Source organism: Podarcis bocagei, assembly GCF_964188305.1.
Source record: "Podarcis bocagei genome assembly, chromosome: 2".
NCBI classification, from domain to species: Eukaryota; Metazoa; Chordata; class Lepidosauria; order Squamata; family Lacertidae; genus Podarcis; species Podarcis bocagei.
The window spans coordinates 61240760-61261164 of NC_138126.1; the positions used below are offsets into that span (position 1 = coordinate 61240760).

At 44.5% G+C, this 20405-nt stretch overlaps 1 protein-coding gene and 1 long non-coding RNA gene across 5 annotated transcripts in view; both read right to left on the reverse strand.

Moving 5' to 3' along the window:
* RBM6 (RNA binding motif protein 6) overlaps positions 1-20405 on the reverse strand; it is a 61562-nt gene that overhangs the window by 15113 nt on the left and 26044 nt on the right. The window lies entirely within an intron of this gene.
* LOC308582616 lies at positions 4-10449 on the reverse strand. The gene is made up of 3 exons (XR_014005760.1): positions 7490-10449; positions 7324-7433; positions 4-2948 (listed from the first exon to the last, which is right to left on the reverse strand). It is a non-coding gene; the product is annotated as an uncharacterized lncRNA (long non-coding RNA).

Sequence of the window (20405 nt, forward strand, 5' to 3'; positions counted from 1 at the left end):
TAAAATCAAAAAGAGAAAGGGGAACTTACATGCCAAACGTAACAAAAAAACCAAACCTGAAGAGGGACTTTATTGGGGAAAGTCATGTGGCTGATTTAAACACCTGAAATGTTGGAAATGAATGAAAACAAACAAGGAAAAGATGACTTGCATTTCAGATACATTGATTCTATACTGCTATAAGCTGACAGAGCAAAAATCTCACACGTTAACTCTACAAAGAAGAGGCCAAATGGTATTGCCTTTAATAAAGGTTATACATGTGCGTGTTAAGAGAAAATGGAGATGATCAAACTAAGTTTTAGCCATATGCTACAAATACAGGCTGGACTTAATAAAGCAAATTTAATGGTAAAGACATTTACACTCTGATCCTAAAGAAGCCACTGCTTGTCTAGTTTGCCTGCCATGTCACTGTGGCACAGACATGTAACAGCATGTTTTAGTAGAGATTTTTGGAGTTGGAAGGGACCGTAAGGGTCATCTAGTCCAACCCCTGAAGGAATCTTTCACCTTGAACCCACAACCCTGACTGAGCTATGTTGTGCTGATATGACTGCTACCCAGTCATATGAGGTCCAGCACCAAGGGCCTTCTGGTGGTTCCCTCCCTGTGAGAAGTGAGGTTACAGGGAATCAGGCAGAGGGCCTTCTCAGTAGTGGCACCTGCCCTGTGGAACGCCCTTCCTTCAGATGTCAAGGAAATAAACAACTATCTGACTTTTAGAAGACATCTGAAGGCAGCCCTGTTTAGAGGACTTTTTAATATTTGATGTTTTATTCTGTTTTTAGTCCTCTGTTGGGAGTTGCTCAGAGCGGCTGGGGAAACCCAGTCAGATGGGTAGGGTATAAATAATAAAAATTATTATCATTATTACCCCATACCTGATCCTAAATGGTGTGTGGTAGTGCAGAAAATCTTAGGGCTTAAAAAATAATAATTACTTTTTCCTTACATGTATCTTAAGTCTCGGATGCATATTTATTTCATTGGCAAGCTTGATGCTTGACTTGCAGGCTGAACACAAGGCTTAAGCAATATCTTAAAACACATCTCCCTTTAAAAGCTTTGTCAGAAAAGGTAGGTTACATCTCAAGAGATTCTCAGGAGAGCTCGTCTTATGATGAAAGCAAACAGGTGACACTTTGCCAGTTAGAATCAACTTATGAAATATTAAGCACTGAAAACTTGTGATGGCCTACATAAGAGGATTTAATGTTCAGCTGATATGTGGTACTCAAGTTTATTAAAACGAAAGAAATATCCTGTAATCAGAACAGTCGGTTCCTTCAAAGCATGACTAGAAGAAAGTAAAATACCCGCCTCTCTACACTTTTAACCTGTCATCGATATAATTATGATGAAAAGGTGACGGACACATATCTAGCACCATTTTACAATACAGGAAATGCTTCTGGCACTAACACATTGCTCTTTACCGAAAAACAGGAAGAAACAAAACCGGCACCTTCTTTTGACAAAACACAAAGGAACGATCACTCCAGAGTTCTGTTATAAACTCCAGTGGGTTGGCAGACCTGCCAGAGCAGATGGGATGTGTGCATGAAGGGCTACGGGGGGGGGGGAGTCCTGTCACATCTGATGGTACAAAACTGGGTCTTACCATATATGACAGCCCTTCAAATATTAGTTCCATGGAATAAAGGCAAGAGAGTCGAAGTCGTTTTAAGAAAAGCTCCCAAGATGGGCGTCTTTAACGTCTATTTACGGGAGATCTGCATATGTCCCATGACAGCAAAGATAAAAAGGTGCCTAGCAGATATAATTTGTTTTTCTTGATTCAATTTCCTACTCACTCCCTAGATAGATTTGTAATTTCCATCCCAAGTGGTATTCACAAGTGACTCCAATAATATTCTATTTAAATTAGGAACAAAACCAGTATCTCCCCCCCCCCCATGGATATCCAAATCCAAACTTGTTCTCTATAATTTGGTTCAGACATCATCTCCCTTCAAGTTCCATTAGTCAATTTTATCATCTGTGAGGATTCTGTGGTGAAACAGTAAAGTGTAGCCCCAGCAGATATCCTACTACCATATTTGAAGACATGCATTTCTGGAGTCAACCCAAACTAAAGCAAGCTATGACAGATCAAGCAAGTTAAACTAATTGTAAAGTTTTATTAAGCTAAGACTAAGCAACATACACAGATATATTGCTTCTAATTCCTCCAAGTCCAGGTCAACCCTGAGTTTAGTTTTTCTTCCTTCCTTTCTTTTCCCGCTAGCCCATTCAGACAACAGCCTTTTATCTACTCTGACCTTTTCCCTTCAAAATTTGAGGGTCTTTTCTGATTGGCTCCCTAAATTGTATCTTCCTCTGGGGATAACCTCTGGCCCGGCTGTTAGCTCATTTCACAGACAGGAACACGGTACAGCATGCCTCCCCCTTAACCTAGACTTTGTCAGACTCGGATGCTAAAACTCTGATGCCCTCCTGTGCTCATTAAATTGTTAAAGGGTTGGGCCTATGCAAATTTGCTACTAAATGTCTGTATTGTATTCATCAAATCTTTTAGAGGTCTTACGCAAACATGTACACTTCTAAATAGGTACCAAGCATTACTTCTGCTAATTTTGTTATTTCCAAATGCTTTTAGCTATCATGCTTACTCAAAGCATGATTTATCAGTCATATATTAAATGAAAATGCATGTATTCTTCTAGTCCTACACAAATGAAAGAAAAACCAGGAGCCTTTGTTTTTACAACAATTTTTTACTTAAATCAGATTATGACAAGCAAAGTATTTCCTGTCTATCAAGGCTAATTTGTTAACAGCAGTAATATACGAATTTCTTCGGTTTGTTGTGTTTTTATGCTCTGATGTTCCAATTCAGATTCTCAAACTGAAGATCACAGTTTCGTTGCGCTCCACATATTTCTAAATGTGAGGTGGATTCCAACCTGGAAACAGCTGATCTCCTGAAACACAAAAAGCATTCATGAACAATAACATAGCTATATTACTTATTAGCATATTTTTTATATTGCTTTATTAACAATCATAGTTACTACTTACCAGATGCAGTCATCAACAACAAGCTTTTCTTTCTTTATAAGAACCGCTTAATAGTGGCTGTGTTAGCAATGCTGCATTGACCTTGGATCCCTCAAAATTTCAAGAAGTCAGAAACTACATTAGCCTGCTCACCAACTTCTTGCCATCACAGGACAACACTCCAGGGGAAAGGTGTTGGGTGGGTTTAGTTTTTTTTGAACCCTTTTCTATTTCTATCTCAGAGACTTTAGCTTTAAAACTCATCTCTGTACTTTAGCACATTTTTAAAGGAAGGACCTAAGTGATGTTTAACATTTCACTTCTTATTTTAAGAATAATTTTTCTTATTACATTTTTATCCTAGCCTTCCCCCCTGCTCACATGCATCCTTCTACCGCGCTCTGCCCAAGACGTGTCTTTATGCTGCTTCTATTTTCCATTCCCAAAACAGATTATATGCAGAGATTTTCAAGCAGTCTCTGATACACTGAGTTTTATTCCCAGACAGATCATCACCATAAATGGCACATTCTGGTCAAAGGGTGAGAGCCAATGTAGCATGGGCAGGCATCTGCTCACGCAAAGGAACTTCTCTTTTCTCTCCCCTCCCACCTGCAGCCCCCAACTGCCCTGGAGGGTTGGGGGACCCTCTGTCACAGATTTTGGGGGCACACAGGACTGTAGGGGAAAAGAAACAGGAAGTCCCATTTGCACAAGTGGGTTGTCACTGAACAAGTGGGCAGATATCACTGGATATCAGCCATACTCACATACTCTTTCTTTTTAAAAATAAAAATAAGAAATAAGAAGGGCCGATGGGTGTGTGTGAAATGTACACCATTACATTTCTGGATTATAAAGCATTAATAATAAGGGCCAAATGACATGTTAAACACAGAGATGCATAAAATAGCTTCCGGAGCATTGCATTTTCAGCAGAGAAGCACAGATAGTAAACCTTTTTCACCCACTGCAACCACCCCTCTCCTTGCACTGCCGATATGTTTCTAAAACCCCATGAATGAGGTGAGGAAAAAGCAAGTGGGGAAAGAGGCATGTGCAGGTAAGTGTAAGCACAGTACAGAATTGTCCTTCCAAACCTGCTTTGCTCTACAAAAAGCAACAACTAGGAATTAAATACCTGGAATGTTGCACACTTAATTTTAAAGATCTGATATACACACCGGTATCTCAAACTGTTTTGAAGATCGTCTCATGGCATGTAATATGGCTGAGAGGGGGGGGGGCGACGGGGACGGGGGAACGGATGACTGCTGCTTAAGAAAAGCAAGCCTAAAGCTCACTTCCATATACTAGCAGCTGTGTAATGCTTGGAGCCCTTGCCATTGTTTCCTTAATTGAAATCTAGATATGTGGTCTTAATACATCTTCAGGAATTAATCATTCAAGTTTAAGTGTAAATCGGTTTACAACACAGTTACTATACAACTGCCATTTTGAAATAAAAATTAGTGTCAAGAAATAGTATTATTTTCACAGAGAAATCCTTCTGAATTGCAATGTTAACAGAAATGAATATTGCCCAACTCTTCACACTATATCTTACAATACTTTCAAAATCCATGTAGTCTAATGCTCAAGGCTAAGGTTGATTAATGTTGAATCATTCCACAACTTTTAAAAAAGGATGGCACACTTTGATCATTACAATTTGGGCCCTATTAATAGAAACCTGCACAATGCGGCTTTCCATTCTCCCACCCACCCACAAACTGGCTTGGGGAAGATCAGACAAACCCCCAGAACAGCATGTGGTGGGAGGAGAGGAGGGATCCATGCATGTAGTGAGCTGAAATGTTTGTGCTGATGGAAAAACTGAAAGTGTGACATTCCTCCCTTTGTTCTCCCTATCTGATGGGTGGCTGCTAAATTCACCAGCTTGCCTTTACATCAATCCAGACATTTGGGACAGGTGAGAACCACACAGGAAGGGGTGAGAAGAGGAAACTGCCGCCTGTTTAACCAAGTGGGTAACATGTTTATAAAACTGTACGCAACAGGACATGCTAGCACCCAGTTTCTTCTGCTGCTTGCTTCAGGTATTCTCCCCACCACCATTCTTTTAAATTATGGCAAGGGTGCATTACTGAACAGAATAGGGAAAGCCTAGAGTCAGTGTCAAGCTAAATGAGGGTGTTTCCAGGCAGTTCCTAACACTGTGAATTTGATATTTATATACAGTAGGCTAGATGTGGGATGTTTCACACTGTCTCGCTTTGTGTGTGTGAACATCTTGCTATCTTTTGTCCACGCTAGTATCTATGTCATGCTTGAGTTAGGTTAGGGTACAATTCATTTGAACAACTCCTATCTTTAAATTTGTCTCCTTTTCTTTGCCCAAATCCCCTCTGGCTGGTCAGTTCAGCATGAGTCTTAAGCTGCCAGAAACTCTGGCTGATCATTGTGAATTCTCCAGGGCTTCCAATCCCGCAGAAAAATTCCTCTTTCTTCTGTGCTCCACACAGAGGAAGCTCTTTTACTCACACAGGGAAGACTTTGAGGGAATTAGATGGGAGAGCACACACATGAATGCCAAAACAATTCGAGATTTAAAGCAACTGCGGCTGTTATTCAGTGTTGGAGACACTCTTACAAAAAGATGGATAATTAGTTTGCTTAAAGCAAATAAGAAAATGTACTTATTACCACAAATGTGGCTCTCAAAAGTCCTTCTAAATATTACTAAAACACTTTTCCCATTCACCACAATTTTAAAAGGCAGTGATAGGAAACTTTTTTTTAAAAAAAGCATTACAGTCTTAAAGAAGTATCACACTTGTTTGTTTAAGCAGTATATTTACTAATAGCTCAGGGTGCAATCCAGTCATCGTTGTTCCTGTTGTTAAAATTTGTTAGTCACTTTATCTTGCCCAAGGGAACCCAAAATGATTTACAACCAAGCCCCCCACAGAAACATTAAAACCAAGTGCAGAGTGTTTTACATTAATACATCCCACCCATTTCTTAAAGCTCACAGACAGTTAAAGACCTGGTTATAGAGATGTTTTTGCCTGGTGCCTAAAGATATATAATGATGGTGCCAGGCAAGCTTCCCTGCGGAGAGCATCCTGCAAACGGGCAGCCAATTATTGCTTAGGTGTTCCCAGAAAGGCTTCTGATCCAGCAAAAGCCTCTGCTAATAGAAAATCCAATTTGGGGGGCTGCAGGGGCACTGGCAAAAACTGCCTTCCTCTCTTAGCAGATGGGTCCACTGAATCAAAAGCCCTTCTGAGAGCACAAGAGCTCCCACTGGATTCCACCCTTAATATTTAAACACCTTATAACCAAAATAGCATTTTAGCACTTGCTTTCGGACATTTTCCCATTTTGCGTATGGCCACTCCCTATTACAAATACGTTTTCAGCCATTTTGGGGTCTTCTCCATTTTTGTAAAAGGTAAAATTTGGAAACATTCCTATTGAATTCAATGGGACTTATTCCCAAATCTATTTGTAAGAATGTAAATTCAGGAAATATTTTACACTTCAACACCTGCTGAGCAACCCTCAAACATATGCCTTAAATTCTCTGTCAGCTGCAGAAAAATCTGGAGTGTGTTTTAGCCTGCACATCTTGCTCAGAAGCAGCCCTTGCCAGGTTTACCAATACTCATCATGGTCCTGTGTGAAATAACAGTGCATTTTAAAGGACACCAATGCACACATCCCGATCGCTGCACATCACAGGGGAAGATAACTTCTAGTGGGCAAGCTTGTATGCCATTGTTATCTTCTTCTCAGTGAGGAAGTCCAGGTTTCATCAGAACACCACTTAATTGAAGTATTATGACTGGATATTTAATTGGATGTTTTTTATTGGAAAATCGTTAAAAATGATTTTTTTTAAAAAAAAAACACCACTTGAAAAACATAGGGCTCAAATATACAAATTCTAGAATGCTCTCCAATGAAGAATACTTCCAACACTACTTTCTCTTGCTTGCACTCTGAGAAGTACAAGGAAGTGGTTGAAATGCTGGCCAAAGTCATGCTTGGGAAGAGGCAAATCACCAAAGTCATAATAGCAGAGGAAGGCTCTCCATGCTGTTCTGGTATGAAATCTTAACACACATGCTATAATAAAATTTAGTCATAGACACATACAGAGAAGCAGCAGACATACGCAAGTTACAAATGGAGCCACAGTTTGGGTCTCCTGGGGGAGAGGGCATTAATCACAGCAAAATGTATAAAAAATAGAATTTATAGCTCAACATCTTCTTATTTAGATTCTATTTTCAGTCACCCCATATGGGCACACCATTATAGAGCACTTACTGTGATCATGCAGATAGGAATTAGATGGCTGTCAAAGGACAAAACACAGGGTCAGCATTTCAAAGATTTGAAAATGGGGGCAGGGAGAGGTTCCTGAACTTCAGACCCAACTCCCAAAGATTGAATGTCCGCTAATTTCAACTTGTACAGTGCTATTCCCAAAGACTTTGTCAATGAAGAACCAATGCATTTTCAGTATATACTATTTTCAGTTCCTCATTTAGCCAAGATAACCATGCCAAGGCACGCAGATCTTTAGCAGTGTGAACTCTGCTTTGTATCTCTCTTGCTCTTACACTGTCCTGTGGTATTATAGGAAAGAAGACATAGCAGGAAAAGGCCACCTCACCATGACCTACTCTAGTTGGGCCACCCTCAAGGCTAATCTGTTGTCCTGTGAGAAGACCTTCTCCAACCCCAAATGCCTTGTGGTAATGATCCTGATGACTTCTAATATTGTTTGGTCAGTGGGTGGTATTCATCTAAGTTTTACTCGGGGCAGAACCATCGAAATTAATGAACATGACTAAGGTAGGTACAATGATTTTCAATTGATCTGCTCTGAATAAAACCGGACTACCCCCTTGTTAGTGGTGGTGGTCTTTTAAAAAAATGCTTTTTGTAAGCCACCTTGGAAATATGTTCAACCTGAAAGGTCAAATTTAAATAAAAACCAAAACACAAAAATACAGAGTTTGTTCCCAAATTGCGCATAGGTTCATTTTAAAAACAAACTTTCAAACTTCTAATTCAAGGGGTTCCCTTTTGTCACAGGAGGCTTAGAAACAAGTATTGTAATCTGAACCTAAGATGATAAAGTTCCAAACTCAGATACTCAGTGGAGGCCAAAGTTCTTGAGGAAGACTTAAGGAGATGTGACAGTACCATATTGGAGAATCCAGAGAGATAACTTACAAAGCACTCTCAGGTTGAGCAGTAACAGAATTTTAGGAAACTCTTTTAATGGGAGGAGGGTGTCACAAGATAAGCTTAGGGTCTCTACAGTTGCAGAACTATTTGTTGCTTTATTTCTTTGATGGTGTATTTTACTATGTCTTGTCTATTTTATAAATTTGATTAGTTGGTTTTTATTTTGTGTTCTGTACCCCATCCTTGTATCTGCATTCACAAAGGGCAGACTATAAATATTTTTAATAAATAAAAATAATGCCTCTACCAACAGATGAACACTCATTCAATTGTGTTGCATGTTAAAACTAGACCTTTGTGGATCAAAGGGCCACAGCTGAACTAGTTGTTACTAGTATGAGCTTTCCTTTTATTGCCATTGCCAAGATCTTATGGCAACTATGGAAAATGTAGGACAAAGTACATAGCCGCTCCAATAGTCCCTTGTGCTCTTGTGAAAAAAGCAGCTTTCTCTGAGATGCAAGATTCGTCTTTTGCTAACCTGAATTGGTCAACTATAGTCTGGAAGAATATTATATACAGGAATCCTTGCCGTTACATTTGGTACAACTTTTGTGAGCTCTCAGTGGTATTTTTAGAATTTCACTTACATCTTCTGCAAGCCCTGCTCAATTGCAAACACCCATGTTCACACAATCCTTAGTGCAAAGGTGTGGTGCTCTCTAAATGTTACAGGACTACAACTCACAACAGCCACAGCCAGCATGACCAATGGTGAGTGATGTTGGGAACTGAAGACTAAAAATATATGGAAGGCATCATCTTGACTATTCCTGCCACAGAGGGTCTTCTCAAAGATGTAACAAATTTATTGCAGCATACTTATTTTCCGGACCAGAGCCCAAGAAAAGTAGGGAAAAAATGTGTGACCATTGTTTTAACAAAGCTAGGACAAAAAACAGAAGAGATAGCGGTGGATGTGTCACTCCTATGCATGGTACAGGTTGCATGGAACCCAATAAAATTATTACAAGATCCATGTTTCCCACTAGTCATGAACAGATATAGCAAGATCAGTTGTGAGTAAATACCTTACAGAGGGACAATATTTGCTGCAGTGATCTAGCCATTTGATGGACTGTACAAATCCTAAGAACAGCTTACTCATTAAAGAAAGGTCCCCTTCTGTAGGTGTCCACTTAAACTGGTGACCATGCTACATCTTTTCATCACCAGTGGCTGTTAGTTATGAGTGGATGTCACCACACTGGTTGAATTTTCCATTTCTGCTCTCCTGGGTACTGTGACATACCAACTTCTACTGACTCTTTGACCTTTCATTTTAATGCACACATTTCCCCCTTCTCCCCTCTGAACTTGCCATAACTTGCTATATACCAGGCCCCTTAAATTACCACTTATGGATCTAACAGTGGGCTTTGTCCTATGGAAAGACAGGCCACAAACACATGTTAGTGTTTAAGGTTCCGGCAGATTTTGTTTTTGTTGCGACAGACCAACAGAGTTGGAATTTGACTCCATTTGCAACAGTTGTACTTGTCTTTCAAACAATTAAGGTTTCTCATTATCTCCAAATTTTTTAAAAAAGGTACAGGACCCCTGACAGTTAAGTCCAGTCGCAAATGACTCTGGGGTTGCGGCGCTCATCTCGCTTTACTGGCCGAGGGAGCCGACGTTTGTCCGCAGACAGTTTTTCTGGGTCATGTGGCCAGCATGACTAAGCGCACGGAAACGCCCTTTACCTTCCCGCCGTGGCAGTACCTATTTATCTACTGGCACTTTGACGTGCTTTCGAACTGCTAGGTTGGCAGAAGCAGGGACCAAACAATGGGAGTTCACCCCATCGTGGTGATTTGAACCGCTGACCTTCCGATCGGCAAGTCCAGGCTCAGTGGTTTACACCACAGTGAATAGTTTGCCCTTAAAAAAGACAGTAATGTCTACAGGGACTTGGATTTTATGCCCTTGCTTCATTGTTGTAGCCAAGGAAAAGCCCTGACCGTTACTTCTTTTCAGAACCCCAATGAACAACTAGATCTAACCCACAACGTGTACCCACCATTGGACCATGAGCTTTCAAACTGGTCTTTTAAAAACAGTCCTTAATATTCTTGTCATTAAGGAGATCCCAGATGTCAGTTACTTGGATCCATGAGATAAAAATCCAGGAATAGACAAAGATGACAGCAATAACTTTTATGAAATGCAGGCGCAAGCCGGCACCAGTGAAATGAACAAATACAGTGGTGCCTCGCAAGACGAAATTAATTCGTTCCGCAAGTCTCTTCGTCTTGCGAGTTTTTCGTCTTGCGATGCACGGTTTCCCATAGGAATGCACTGAAAATCAATTAATGCGTTCCTAGGGAAACCGCCTTCAGACCAGGTCCGGGGACAGTCTGTCCCCGGACCTCTTCTGAAGGCTGGGGGGGGGGGACAAGGGCTCTTCTTCCCACCCCCAGCATTTTAAAAAACCCCGGGACAGCGGAGGACTTCTCCGCTGTCCAGGCGATCTTAAAATGCTGGCGGGCGGCATTTTAAAATCGCCCCGGACAGCGGAGGACTTCTCCGCTGTCCGGGGCGATTTAAAAGCTCCTGGGAAGGCAGGCAGGGGGGACAAAGACTTTCGCCCCCTGCCCGCCTTCAGAAGGTGTTCCCGCCCCCAGCCCCGCTTCGGAACAGCGTTCCGAAGCAGGGCGGCTGGGGCAGCTGTTCCCGCCCCCCCTCTTCGGAACAGCGTTCCGAAGCGGGGCGGCTGGGGCAGCTGTTCCCGCCCCCCCTCCCCGCTTCGGAACAGCGTTCCGAAGCGGGGCGGCTGGGGCAGATGTTCCCGCCCCCCCCTCCCCGCTTCGGAACAGCGTTCCGAATTGGGGCGGCTGGGGCAGCTGTTCCCGCCCCCCGCTTCGGAACAGCATTTTAAAATCTCCCCGGGACAGGGGGAGATTTTAAAATGCTGGGGGTCGGCAGCGAACGCTTCGCTCCCGACCCCCAGCATTTTAAGATCGCCCAGGGCAGGCGGGGGGGAAGGCAGGCGGGGGGGGAGCAAAGACTTTTGCCCCCCGCCGGCCTTCAGAAGAGGTCCTCTTCTGAAGGCCGGCTGTGGGCGAAAGTCTTTGCTCCCGACCGCCAGCATTTCCCTATGGGCTTTCGTCTTGCGATGCAAGCCCATAGGGAAATTCGTCTTGCGAAGCGCCTCCAAAACAGAAAACCCTTTCGTCTTGCGGGTTTTCCGTCTTGCGAGGCATTCGTCTTGCGGGGTACCACTGTATGGGTTGGCAGAACTCCATCCATGAGACTCCTCTGTTAAGAGGTGGGGAGGCACTCATTCCCCCTGTCCATGGAAAAGCTACTCAGGAGTAAGGTTACCAGATTTTTTTCAATGAATGCAGGGACACTTTAAATAGATAGATAGATAGATAGATAGATAGATAGTGTGTGTAAAGTTATTTTTTAAAAATTAAGAAGTAATATCTTCTCTTCTGTGGTCTCCTCTGTTGTGCTGCCTTCCTCTGGGTCCCAGCCTGTTTTCTGGAGGGTTAGCTGTGATTCCACTCCCTCCCTCTCCGTCCTTGCACTACAATCCCCTACAGGCTTACTCAGGAGTAAGTGTTAGCATAAACCCCTTCCTCCTGCTGCTGCCCTGCCCACACAGGCGTCTCCTGCACAGGCACCAGTGAAAACGACTGTGGGATGATCACAGAATCACAAATTTGGAAAGGACCTCTGAGGGGAATCTAGGCCAACCCCCTGCAATGGAGGTAACTCAACCGCTCTGCCGTGAGTTTGTGGGGAGGACCGCTCCCCCCTGAAGCCCTTTTTCCACCTTGGGCCTGGGGGCGAGCCCTATACTCCACCACAGCATATAAGGCTTCAAGGAGGCCTCGGGACATTGCTGCTGCCGCTTTGCCGGTGAGTCTTGGGGAGGACTGCTCCCCAAGACTCACCGGCAAAGCGGCAGCAGCAATGGGCCTGGGGGCGAGCCCTATACTCCACCACAGCATATAAGGCTTCAAGGAGGCCTGGGACATTGCTGCTGCCGCTTTGCCGGTGAGTCTTGGGGAGGACCGCTCCCCTCTGAAGCCCTTTTTCCACCTTGGGCCTGGGGGCGGGCCCCATACTCCACCTCAGCACATAAGGCTCCAAGGAGGCCTCGGGACATTGCTGCTGCCGCTTTGCCGTGAGCTTGTGGGGAGGACCGCTCCCCCTTGAAGCCCATTTTCCACCTTGGGCCTGGGGGCGGGCCCCATACTCACCTCCGCAGCTTATGGGGCTCCAGGGAGGCCTCGGGGGTGGGGGTGGGGTGTTTAGTTGGGTGGGGGAATTTGTTTAATTTAACTATGTTGTGTTTGTAATTTTGTTTTTTGTTTTTATACTTTGTAACTTTGTTTTTTGTTTTTATAGTTTTATTGTTCTGTTAGTTTGTTTTTTGTATAGGCTTTAATTTGATTTTAAGGGGAGGGGTCAGGGCTGCCTGGGAGTGGGTCCCAGCAAACAAAATGGCTGGGGCAGGTTCCACAGGAGGGGATGCACTCGGACAACCGATCTCAGTGACCATGGGTAGGAGGAGGAGTTACGCTAAGACCCGACCATGTCATTACCGAGGAAGCAGGCTTAGTCGTTGTCTGAGGACTATCCCTGCCTCCAGGTCTGGTCCTGACCGGAAGGATACTGGAATCAACAAGGGAAACCCACATGACCTGAAAGTGTTGCTGTGCAATGCCAGGTCAATGATGAATAAAACCACTGCCATCCACGATCTGATTGTGGATGGAGGATTTGACCTGGCATGTGTGACAGAGACCTGGTTGGATGAAGCAGATGGGCCTGTCCTTGCCGCTGCATGTCCACCAGGTTTCTCTTACGCACAGCAACCCAGGCCTTGTGGGCGGGGAGGGGGGGTTGCAGTGATTTTTAGGAAGTCATTAGTTTGCACCAGGCGTCCTATTGGAAAGACCCAGTTCTCTGAGTGCATGTTCTGGAAGTTGGGCAATAGGGGTAGTACAGGATTCCTATTGGTGTACCGACCTCCCCGCTGCACCAAGGATTCCCTGCCCGAGCTGCTTCAGGTCGTGGCGGATGTCCTCCTGGAGACACCTAGTTTGGTTGTCCTAGGGGATTTTAACATCCATGCCGACACGACCTTACAAGGGGCCGCTCGGGACTTCGTGGAAAGCATGGCCTCCATGGGGCTGTCCCTGAATAAGTCTGGCCCAACTCATATCCACGGGCATGCCCTAGACCTGGTGTTCACCTCTATGGATGTTGGTGATCTGACACTAAGTAAAAGCGAAACCAAAGAAGTGCCATGGTCAGATCACTTCCTGGTGCAACTGGACTTCTCCGCGACCCTTCCCCTCTGCAGGGAGGCGGGACCGATTCAGATGGTCCGCCCCTGCCACTTAATGGATCCAAATGGTTTCCAGAGAGTGGTAGGGGATGTTTTATCCCATGTTGATGGCCTTTCAGCTGATTCCCTGGTGGCCCGCTGGAATGTGGAGTTAACCAGGGCTATTGACTGTTTGGCTCCAAAGCGCCCTCTCCGATTGCATGGAGCCCGGACAGCCCCGTGGTTTTCCACGGATCTGAGGGCAATGAAACAATCGTTGAGACGGCTAGAGCGCCGGTGGCGGATAACCCATTCTGAATCTGACCGGACACGGGTTAGAGCTCAATGTCGAGCCTACCAAGTGGCGATAGCGACGGCAAAGAAGACTTTCTTCACCGCCTCTATTGCATCTGCGGAAAACAGCAGCAGGAGACTCTTTCAGGTGGTTCGCAATTTAGCGGAACCACCTGCTCCATCAGGGCCCAGTACGGGCAACATGATCTCCTGCAATGACTTTGCAAAGTTTTTTGCAGATAAAGTCGCTCAGATTCGAGAAGAGGTAGACTCCACCGTGGGAGCAGGGCCGGGGCGGGAGAGTGCTAGAGTCCTGTCTAGTCAAGTTGTGTGGGATCAATTCCAATCTGTTACCCCCGAGGATGTGGACAGGCTGCTTGGACGAGTGAAACCAACCACTTGTCTCCTTGATCCTTGCCCATCCTGGCTTATAAAAGCTAGCCGGGAAGGACTGGGCGATGGGCTTCGTGGGGTGGTGAATGCTTCCCTCCGTGAGGGAGCCTTCCCAGACTCGCTGAAAGAGGCGGTTATTAAACCGCTTCTTAAAAAACCATCTTTAGATGCGGCCACGATAGCCAACTATCGCCCAGTCTCAAATCTTCCATTCTTGGGCAAGGTGATTGAGCGAGTGGTTGCTGAACAACTCCAGGCACGCCTGGAAGAAGCGGACCATTTGGATCCCTTCCAGTCTGGATTCAGGCCTCATCATGGGACTGAAACTGCCTTGGTCGCACTGGTTGATGATCTCCGGCGGGCTAGGGACAAAGGTGAGAGCTGTTTCCTAGTTCTGCTGGATCTCTCAGCAGCGTTTGATACCATCGACCATAACATCCTTCTGGACCGTCTTGAGGGGCTGGGAGCCGGGGGCACTGTTATACAGTGGTTCCGCTCCTTCCTCCTGGGCCGTGTTCAGAAAGTGGTGGTGGGGGATGAGTGTTCAGACCCCTGGGCCCTCACTTGTGGGGTGCCTCAGGGTTCTGTCCTCTCCCCCATGCTTTTCAACATCTACATGAAGCCGCTGGGAGAGATCATCAGGGGATTTGGGCTGGGTGTTCATCAGTATGCGGATGATACCCAGCTCTACCTCTCTTTCAAATCAGAACCAGTGAAGGCAGTGAAGGTCCTGTGTGAGTGCCTGGAGGCAGTTGGAGGTTGGATGGCGGCTAACAGATTGAGGTTGAATCCTGACAAGACAGAAGTACTGTTTTTGGGGGACAGGAGGCGGGCAGGTGTGGAGGACTCCCTGGTCCTGAATGGGGTAACTGTGCCCCTGAAGGACCAGGTGCGCAGCCTGGGAGTCATTTTGGACTCACAGCTGTCCATGGAGGCACAGGTCAAATCTGTATCCAGGGCAGCTGTTTACCAGCTCCATCTGGTACGCAGGCTGAGACCCTATCTGCCTGCGGACTGCCTCGCCAGAGTGGTGCATGCTCTGGTTATCTCCCGCTTGGATTACTGCAATGCGCTCTATGTGGGGCTACCTTTGAAGGTGACCCGGAAACTACAACTAATCCAGAACGCGGCAGCTAGACTGGTGACTGGGAGCGGCCGCAGAGACCACATAACACCGGTCTTGAAAGACCTACATTGGCTCCCGGTACGTTTCCGAGCACAATTCAAAGTGTTGGTGCTGACCTTTAAAGCCCTAAACGGCCTTGGTCCAGTATATCTGAAGGAGCGTCTCCACCCCCATCGTTCTACCCGGACACTGAGGTCCAGCACCGAGGGCCTTCTGGCAGTTCCCTCACTGCGAGAAGCCAAGTTACAGGGAACCAGGCAGAAGGCCTTCTCGGTAGTGGCGCCTTCCCTGTGGAACACTCTCCCACCAGATGTCAAAGAGAACAACAGCTACCAGGCTTTTAGAAGACATCTGAAGGCAGCCCTGTTTCGGGAAGCTTTTAATGTTTGATGTATTATAGTATTTTAATATTCTTTTGGAAGCCGCCCAGAGTGGCTGGGGAAGCCCAGCCAGATGGGCGGGGTATAAATAATAAATTATTATTATTATTATTATTATTATTATTATTATTATTATTATTATTATTATTATTATTATTATTATTATAACAAGAGCAGCCACAACTTAAAAGAACATAAGGCTTCCCTGCTTCATTTACACCTATTGTGATACAGAAGGTACCCCCCAGCCTCCCAATCTCTCCCTTTTTATCAAAGGGAAGGAGAGGGAGGCAAGCAAGTAGAGGTAGCCTCTTTTAATTTTTTTAAAGGTTCATTTTAATTTTTTAAGGTTCATTTTTTAATAAGAAGGGAACAGGAAAGCTGTTTAGGGGGAATCAACATAAACACCCCCCAAATAAACATAAAACATTCCTCCCCTTTTATTTTTTGCTAGTGGGGGTGGGTGCAAGGGAAGAAAAATGAAGCAGCAGCACATAATGATATATAGGGTTGGGGAACCAAATGTGTGAAAAGACAAAGGGAGAATTGGGAAGAGGAAAAAATGGGGAGACAGACAATAACACAGAGAGAGGGGAGGGAAGGCAGTCCAATGTAGCTCACAAACATGAAGAATGGAGCAAAAGAAGCAAGACAATTTCCTCCTCCACCACCCTTAACTTTGAAACAACAGCCTCTGTCTGGGAGAGCGAAGGGAAGGCTTAAGGCAGCATCAGCTCACAAGCAGGCAGAATGCAGCAAAGGGGGCTTTAAAGGCATGAAAAGGTGCACCTTCTTCCTCATGAGCAAGCAGGAGAGACAGGGTAGGAGACCCTCTCTGGAGCGGTAGCGAATGATTGCTTTGGGCTCTGGGGAGGGTCTGGAAGTCCCCAGGCATATGATTAATCCGGGGACATTACATTAAATCTGGGGACATTCAGCGGATGGATTTTGTCTGGGGATAGATTGGTAAATCCGGGGGCTGTCCCCGGGAACTGGAGACATCTGGTAATCATACTCAGGAGAGTTGTAAGACCCCTCTAACAGTGTGGAACTGCAAAAGAATATGCCAAAAATCACTTTCTCTGCTCCCCCTTCCCTTCAGCGGTACCCTCTGCTGGAGCTCGGTCCTTCCACAAACAGAAGTCTAGATCCAACCACAATGAGTGTTGATAATTCTCAGAGCCCAAACTGGATTTCACCAGATAGCACTGTGTATCATTATCTTGAATGCAAAACTGTTTGTGGCGCTTACTTTCCACAGTTTATTCAGCTTGTGACAAAATAGAAAGGAATTGTGGAGAGCACTGAAGTAGAAGTACCTGGAACTTCTAAACATTCTCCATACACTGGACACACATTTTCAAGGTGGCTGAAGACCTCTGATTTCAGCGTGCTTCTACTGTTTGATTTAGTCTTCAAGTATCTCTGGTTCTTAATCTGGTTAATTGGTTTTAAACTATATGATTTCATTTTTTAGATTTTGCATACAGTGTATATTTTATTGCATATTTAAAAACTTTTGTAAGCCGCTTTGTTTACTTGCCAAATGAAAAGGGGAGGATAGAAGCAGCACTAGTAATCCCTCCAAGCACAAAGGCTGTGGAGCATGCTATTTCTCTCCAAAGATAACTAGGTGGCCAGTAGCTGTGTGCCTGCAGATGGGGTGAGAAAAGGCAGTGGGCAGGGCCACACATACCCCATCACAATTATGCTTATTCACACATACACAGCCACCCCATCACAGTTACACACATCCATTTACACCCACACTACCGTCAGTAGTGTATGATGGGCTGAGGAGAGAACAATTTACATGAAAGGACAGTTCCTACCCAGTTCTCCTCACCAAAAACACACACACTCCTATTTGTTGAGCTGGGAGAGGACAGCATAATTCGCATTAGGAATTTTGCAGTGGGAGTAACTCGGGCACCAACATAGGGCACTCTGAAAGGTTCCAACTTGCAATCGGCAAGTTGCCCACATGTGAGTTATAGCACCTAAATATTTTGGCTAGCATCCAACAACGTCAGCAGAATGGTTGGCTTTTACACTTCATGGAAATCTGCTTGAGAAGGTATTCTGACATTCAGGGTAGCTTTTGAGGGACACAAAGGTAATAGAATCACAGAACTGTAGAGTTGGAAAGGTCCATGAGGATCATCTATTCCAACTCCCTGAAATGCAGGAATACTGTATGCAGCTGTCCCATACAGGAATCAAACCTGCAACCTTGGCGTTATCAGCACCATGCTTTAACCAACTGAGCTACCCAAAATCCTAAATGCTAAAGGCAGAAGGCTAGAAAGCCCTGCCCAGGAGGTTACACATGGCCCTTTAGATTCCTGCTATTACCCTTGCATCATTCCTATATAGGATTTACTCAGTCAGTTAGGGTAATTCAAACTTACCTCTATAGCAAAGAGGACTCGCTCACTTCTTGCTACAGGAAAGTTGATATTGTCCGGAATCCCATGGGTAATCTGGATATGACCCTGCAAGCTCTTTTCTGTAATATGCTGCATGGTTGCAGCCAGTGAGTAGTTTCTGTAGATGCACACTTTCTGTCATGGATTGCTACCATGTAGCTCACTGCTACTTGGAGCCATGTATGATTTTAATTCCTTTAACCATACCAGTAAATTAAACAAAAAAGCCAGGATCCACTGGACTCCTAACAGCCGAAACAATCACTTAACTACAACCAATACACAGTAAAAACGAGCTGCAGCAGGAGCAAAGTTTTTCTTCAGTTGTTTCACTAGGCATGTTTACACCACGCATTTCATCACCAGACAGATTCTTGTGAAAAGCTCAATCAGGCAATCAGAATGCACACTAATTTTCAGTCCAACCATGGAAGGACAGTCACAACAGGATAGCTGTATATGAACAATTGCAGCTACTCAAATATTCATTTCTCTGCCAGCACAGAAAGCACAGAAAAGGAACAGCCTGGATGAAATGTCTCAAGAAAGCAACTTGACTTGACAGAAAGACATCCTGTGCTGTGTCTTCTAAATTGTGAAAGAAAACAATGCTATGGGAAATCTGCCAAGGTTCTTCTAAGAAGTTACAGCATGTCATAAAAAGGATATCAAGGGACTCTTCACCATGAATGCCAAACACAAAATAAAAGTGATCTATAAAAAACTGAAATGTCTCCACACTTGAAGTCCTTGCTTTCACTAAGATTTTCTAAGAAGCACATTTTTTCCTATGGCACAAGATGCATAGAGTTTAAGGCGTCAATGAATAAGCTACAAAATGAGATGATTTTGTTTAAGAATGTTCCAACCTATATGTGACATACAACAGAATAGTCTTAAACATATACAGTCATACCTCGGGTTACAGACGCTTCAGGTTGCGTTTTTTCTGGTTGCGGACCACCGAAACCCGGAAGTACCGGAACAGGTTACTTCCAGGTTTCGGCGGTCACGCTTTGCGCATGCGCAGAAGCACCGAATCGCAACCCGCACGTGCACAGACGCAGGTTGCGAACGCTGCGGGTTGCGAATGTGCATCCCACATGGATCATGTTCGCAACCCGAGATTCCACTGTATAAGAACTTAATCATCTTCATGGCTACAACCTCCGCCTCAACAGTAGATCTATTATCATCACCTCCAAGCCTTCAAGAGCTACTAGTTCTTTTAGGAGAACAAGAAGAGTCCCCTGCACACTGCTTATGTACTATCAATCTGCACACGAGGGACTGTGCACAGGGCTATTTTTCTGCTTTACTGCAATGCATTGTTTTGGCCTGAGGGAAGCAACTGTACATTCAGTTCTTACAACTGTGTCCTTTATTTATTAATAGGCTTGCATTATGAAAGTTCCATGCATAGTTGTGACACCCTACTTTAAGGCAGGGAAAGTTATCAAAGACAGCACTCAGATGAATGGACCAGGGGAGGCCTAACACCCTTCTTTATAAGACATGGCCCACTGACTTATTTCTGAAGTGAAGAAAGTTTTATGAGAAGCTATGCCGATATTTCACAGTACACAAACACTTAGTCTGTATATGCTAGCATTGTCAAGTGAAGCTAATATACCCATATAAGATGGTGAACAATGACCAGTCTGCACCCTGACATTCACTGCTGGTGATTTGCATATTGCTTGGTTTTTGCACTTATTGAATAATGAAATTAAAGGGAGGGGGACATAAAAATCACAAAACTACCAATATGATGGGACTTCCCTTGGACACTGCCATTCTGTGTCTTAGTATGGTCTTAGTTGATGTTCTGTCAAGACAGGAAAGGGTTTTCATACTCTCTCATTCTGGCAATAACTAAAATACATCCCTGTATCATCAGAAGCAGGGCTTCATTCTTTTATATAAGGTATGAAAGGATGATTTCAACCAGAAATGTTTTTTGTAAGTTGCAGCATAGTAGGCTGACCCGCGCAGCTGTTACCCTGAGAAAACCTGATCGTTACTCCAGTACCCCAAAGAGGAGGTACAAGAATCCTTCAGAGCATCTCTCCAAGAGATTAGCTTCTTACTACTCGACTTAGTGTGTGCCAAGGGCAAACAGCATGTCCAGTCATGCTGTAGTACAAATAAGGCTTAGAAGCATGCACTTTAATGCCACGTATATTATGTGGGAAGAAAATCGTTCATGTTTCTTTGAGCCAGGGGGTGGTGCCTAATGCCTTGAA